Below are 6685 nucleotides of genomic sequence, written 5' to 3' on the forward strand. Positions count from 1 at the left end.
AATGTTTGTGAGCAAAGTGCTATACTGTATATTTATGTACATTGTGATTCTGAATATTATATCTGTAAATATTGGTGTACATTTTGTTAAACGAACGGTAAGATATCTATGAAAGGCAAACAGGTGAATTCTTGTTACACTGATGTGTATGATATTGTTGTACAGTTAAAGCGTAGAATATTTAAATATTTTGTACATTGTGTAATAGTGTTGTGTATGGGAGTAGAATCTGTTGTCTCAAGTGTGTGTGTGTATAAAAAAAGCTGTTTTATTTTTGCTATTGTGATGTTGTGAGTCCCTAACCTCCTAAGATTCACCTCCAGGTGTGAGTTTTGATTCCTCTGTGAACATGACTCGTTCATTTGTGTGTTCACGCCGCAAAGATTGTTGGTTAGCACACTAAACTGAAGTGTTCTTTTACGCTTTTAATGTAAATGTCGGTTTTAATTCGATGTAGACGTCAGCTTATCATACAGACAGCACCTTCTGTACGCTCCTCTGGCCTTAGTATCCGCAATATTATCGTTTGCTGCTTCTAGGTTTTGTCAAAAGTCAAAATGTTCACGCACTTTTTACGTTTTTAGTCCGACTATATTCGACGCAATCATGGTTAGTAGTGTTAGATTACTGTAACACACATTTAGCTGGGACATTTCCGCTCTTTGTGCCTCGAACTTATACGAGCACTAAGGAGGAAAGCCAAACTAGAGTACTTTTGCACTCTGGAAGTGCTATTTTAATCATTAGAAATGTACTTGATGTGAATGTAAATGTATTTTTAATGCCCCAAAGTACTGTAACGATCATCCGCGAGTAATTTAGCAAGACAGACACTGATGAAACATGTACTATTTCCCTCTAGTCTACTCTTGTGTGCTGTAATAGTCTTAGATTTATAAGCAATATTTCTGCAGGCATTTACTTTGGACAGACGGTCTGTGAGGCCACAGGAACCGCTGTTACTCTGAGAGTAGTGGCGTCAGAGGGCTTCACTGCTAAAGAAGAGCACTGCTCTTAAAACTTTTGTCAAACCCTATTCTGTTGGGTGATAGCACATTCAGATCACTAGCCACAGTATACTGTTAGCTTTACAAGGACTATTTTAATGTCTCTTAGTCAATGTCATTGATATTGTACAGTATTTCCGATTCACTTGGAAAAATGCTGAGTTGTGAATATTAAATATGGACCATCACTAAAATGAACAATAAAAAGTTGGTTCTCACGCTGAAATGTGTCTCTGTGATTTCTTTGACATGAGATTAATTGAGTTGTTTTCAATCACAATATTAAAAAGAGAAGGACAGGGCTGAGCATCCCTGTGTTTTGAGCATCGGTGTGAGTCATCTGTGTTGAGCCGTGGCCAGATTCATTGACTGACATGCTGAAAAGGTTTCTGCCACAGCTTGGTGAAAACCAATAAAGAAAGAGACCTGAAGCTTTCAAAGAGAGAAACCTGAAACACTTATAGGATGAAAGGTACCTGAAAGCTGAAAAGACTGTCCTGACATCTTACAAGCCGAAATCTTCATTTTAGCCAATCTGTGTGTGCGCTCAACTTGGAAACAGGTCAGATCTATTTTTTGGAAAAATAATAATAATAAATAAAAATAAAATTAATAAAATAAAGTTTGGGAGCAGTAAGATTTTTTTATTTCTTGAAAGAAATTAATACTTTTATTCAGCAAGGATGCATTAAATTGAATCAAAAGTGACAGAAAATATATTTATAATGTTAGAAAAAAATTTATTTTAAAGGTGCCCTAGATTCGAAAATTTAATTTACCTCGGCATAATTGAATAGAGTTCATGGAAATGACATACAGTGAGTATCAAACTCCTTTATATAAGAAGGAGGTTCTTATATAAATCTCATTTGTTTAAAAGACCTCCGAAGAACAGGCAAATCTCAACATAACACCGACTGTTACGTAACAGTCGGGGTGTACGCCCCCAATATTTGCATATGCCAGCCCATGTTCCCAACATTATGAAAGGCATTAGACAAGGACAGCCAGTATTAACGTCTGGATCCGTGCACAGCCGAATCATCAGACTAGGTAAGCAAGCAAGGACAATAGCGAAAAATGGCAGATGGAGCGATAATAACTGACATGATCCATGATAACATGATATTTTTAGTGATATTTGTAAATTGTCTTTCTAAATGTTTCGTTAGCATGTTGTTCATGTACTGTTAAATGTGGTTAAAGTTACCATCGTTTTTACTGTATTCACGGAGACAAGAGCCGTCGCTATTTTCATTATTAAACACTTGCAGTCTGTATAATGCATAAACACAACTTCATTCTTTATAAATCTCTCCAACAGTGTGTAATGTTAGCTTTAGCCACGGAGCATAGCCTCAAACTCATTCAGAATCAATGTAAACATCCAATTAAATACTCTACTTATGCAATTAGACGTTGCATGACGAACACTTTGTAAAGATCCATTTTGAGGGTTATATTAGCTGTGTAAACTTTGTTAAGGCACTGTTTAAGGCAAGCGCGAGCTCTGTGGGCGGAGAGCACGGGATTTAAAGGGGCCGCAGCAAAAAACGGCGCGTTTATAATGATGCCCCAAAATAGGCAGTTAAAATTTTTTTTTTTTTTTTTAAATCTATGGGGTATTTTGAGCTGAAACTTCACAGACACATTCAGGGGACACCTAAGACTTATATTACATCTTTTGAAAACATGTTCTTGGGCACCTTTAAATAAATGCTGTACTTGTGAACTTTATATTCAATCACAAATCCAAAAAAAAGGAACAGTTTCCACAAAAATATACCATTTTCAACACTGATAATAATGTTTCAATAAAATACATTATTTATGTGGAAAGATGTTTTAAGCAATCATTTTACTTTGTTTATTTTTATGAAAATTGTCATTAAAGGATCAGTTTACTTCTGAATTAAAATTTCCTGATAATTTACTCACCCCCATGTCATTCAAGATGTTTGTGTCTTTCTTTCTTTAGTCGAAAAAGAAATTACTATTTTTTTTTAAAGAAAACATTCCAGGATTTTTCTTCATATAGTGGACTTCAATGTGTTGAAGGTCCAAAATGCAGTTTCAATGCAGCTTCAAAGGATTCTTCATGATCCCAGCTGAGGAATAAGGGTCTTATCTTTTCTTAAAAAAAAAAAAAGTAGATACTTTTTATCCACAAAAGCTAGCACTAGCTCTGGAATCCGCCACATATGACGTAATACTGATCCGGCGTCTACAAAGCGAGCGTGCAAAGATTTTTTCGTCCTACCACAGTACTTCCACCATGAACTTTCTAACGTAATGCGTAGCGGATCGCAGAGCAGTGCAAAATGAGCATTTGTGGTTAAAAAGAAAATACTTTTTTTTTTTTTAAATAACTAATCATTTTGCTAGATAAGACTCTTATTTCTCGTCTGGGATCATGTAGAGCGCTTTGAAGCTGCATTGAAACTCCAATTTGGACCTTCAACCTGGTGAACCCCACTGAAGTCCACTATATGGAGAGACATAAACATCTTGGATGACATGGGGGTGAGTAAATTATCAGGAAATTTTCATTCTGAAGTGAACTAATCACTTTTACCATGTCTCAAGAATCAGTGTAAATGTTAGTATGAGACTGGAACACAAAAGCATCAAGGACTGAGACCTAAGTGTACAGTTCAACCACATCCTGTCCCATTAGTGAATCTCTGTCCAGCTGAGCGTGTGAAGCCAGAAGTCCTTCCTCTGACAGAAAGTCATGCGGAAGTCAAAATGGAATTAACAGGTCATCGGATATGTTGAGAGAAGCCAACTTCCCTTTAGCTCTAACAGCTGACTGGAAACAATTAATGCCTACAAAACAATTAGGTGAAAGCTTTCACATCTCTCTTAGAGATCCACAACCAGGAGTACGCACAAAGATTTCCATGCATTATTAAGATTATAAAACATAAAGGATGACTTAAGGGTTGTCAGTAGAATAAAATAATTAATATAATGCTTTTTTAACACCATAAAAAATTCATTTCCTTAAATGAGATATTATGTGAGTTAAAATGAAAAAATGTCAGGTTTAGTTGGATGGACCCATAAGAACTAATGTACATCCATTTAATACCCCTTAGTTGAACTACAGCATTGCTGAGAGAAGAGAACTGAGAGTCACTACTTCCTGTCTCAACACTTCTACCTTTTATTTCACTCTCTAGACACTTTACAATTAGTTTTTAGAGCCATCTAGCAAATTAAAGTGATAGTTCACCCAAAAATGGATCATTATACTCACCCTCAAGTTGTTCCAAACCTGAACACAGAAAAAGATATTTTAAAGAACGTCAAACAGATGTTTCCAGAGTATGGAAAAAAAAATACTATGAAAGTCAATGGCTACCATCACCTATTTGGTTAACCACATTCTTCAAAATATCTAAAATGTTCAGCAGAAGAAAATAATTCATACGGGTTTGGAACAACTTGGGTGAGTAAATAATGACGGAATTTTCATTTTTAAGTGAACTATCCCTTAAAATAAATTTGCCCAAGAGATGTCACGTTGGCCAATTTAGCCATTGCATAAAACTCGATTTTAGCATGTATCTGACATAAATTTGGCTGTGGGAGTGTGATGGAGTTGGGTAAAACTAACACTATCGCCATCTGAGCCTCTGATTGTGGCTTCTGTTCTGTTATGCCAAAGCTGAACACGAGAAAACTCGCAGTGACTTTTGAGGAAACCTTTAGAACGGTGTGTAGAGTTTCTTTGTCACAAGCAAGATGGCGGCATCTCTCGTTGTCTAATTTTGATTGTAGTGTTTTTAGCACCTGGTGACCAATATCACAGATTTATTTCAGTATCAAAGGAGACCCCATGTAAAGACACTCTGGATTCAGAATACATGTTTCTGTTTTGGGGGTAGAGAGTGCGTCACACCCGACCTCTCACACTCTCCACTTTAAACACTTGTTTCATCTGTATCCTGTAAACAGGGTTTTCCTCCATCACAGTCCTAAACTGTACTCTCTGTTCTATATTTTTTTCTCACACCTACTCATACGAACAGAGAAGTGAATCTAGAAATGACATCCTTAATTATAGAACAGGACATTGAGGTCCGTCAGCAGATGTTTACTTGGCTGAGATGCAGCTTCCTTTTTCCCATCAAATTCTACCTGATTTATCAACTCAAGTATACAAATAAAAGAAATTTAAATGCAAAAGCAATGAATCTCAACTGTAAAAAAGTGTTTTTTCTTTTTCCGATTCAATCCTTAAGGTTGAGTTTACACATAAACATGTCGACAACAACAATATTTTTGCATATTACATGAAAACCAATGTACATCTTTCGTGTTGTAAAAACCTTTTAAAGCATTTGAAAATAAATAAATAAATAAAAGCATTTAACTGAGTGACCTTGCTGTTTATTTATCCAGTGATCTATTATACTGCAAGAATAATTCAGTATTTGTAATGTTTTGCTTTGTTTTCCAGTATCCTTAAAACATTTACTTGAGAAGCACAGTTGAGACTTATTTCAAGAGAATATATTTTGAATAAATTTCAATTTCCCCATTGGTAGTTTTAAAGAGAGAAAGAACAAGTGTAACTGAAAAAGGCAACAGATGAAACAGGAAGATGAAACTTTTTTCTGTTTGTCTGTTTCGGCGAATGCTGCGTGACTTTTTCAGCGTAAGCGAGCTGGAAGAAGAGCGAGGAGACCGCTGGGCCATTGTTTTTCTCAGCCCTGGGGAGTGATGATCTTGGGTTGTGTCGCTGTCGGAAAAGAGGCCAGAGCCAAGAATGTGTGCAAACGACACGTTCCAGCACCTGCGCGCTTACACCTCACACTCCTCCATATCCTTTCACACTCTCACAAAGAGCGAGAGACAGAGAGAGTCTATCTGGTGGTAGCTGAAATAACAAATGAAAATAGGACACAACTTCTATCCAAGTAGAACAATACTCAACTAGCATCAAAACTGATACTCCACTCCATTTTTTTAAAGGGTTAGTTCACACAAAAATGAAATTTCTGTCATTAATTACTCACCCTCATGTCGTTCCAAACCTGTAAGACCTTCGTTCATCTTCAGAACACAAATTAAGATGCTTTTGATCAATTCCGAGAGCTTTTTGATCTCCCTACACAGCAACGTCATAACAAATTTCAACAGTCCATGTGACTGCAGTGGTTCAACCTTAATGTTATAAAGCGACGAGAATATTTTTGTGCACAAAAAAACAAAAATAACGACTGAACGAAGGTTCTGCAGGTTTGGAACAACATGACGGTGAGTAATTAATTTTTGGGTGAACTTACTCTTTAATGCACACATTTATGGGAAGGAATAATTAAAATAGCAGTATTAGTATATTTTTGTTAGGTGTCTTTTATTTAATACTTGTACAGCACTAAACATTTGTTTCAGCAGAAGTTACTTTTTTAGAAACATAGAAATTAAAGGTGCCCTAGATTCAAAAATTAAATTTACCTCGGCATAGTTGAATAACAAGAGTTCAGTACATGGAAATGACATACAGTGAGTCTCAAACTCCTTTAAATAAGAAGGAGGTTCTTATATAAATCTAATTTGTTTAAAAGACCTCCGAAGAACAGGTGAATCTCAACATAACACCGACTGTTACGTAACAGTCGGGGTGTACGACCCCAATATTTGCATATGCCAGCCCATGATTGAGG

The sequence above is a fragment of the Megalobrama amblycephala genome, linkage group LG12, assembly GCF_018812025.1.
Source record: "Megalobrama amblycephala isolate DHTTF-2021 linkage group LG12, ASM1881202v1, whole genome shotgun sequence".
Classification (NCBI taxonomy): domain Eukaryota; kingdom Metazoa; phylum Chordata; class Actinopteri; order Cypriniformes; family Xenocyprididae; genus Megalobrama; species Megalobrama amblycephala.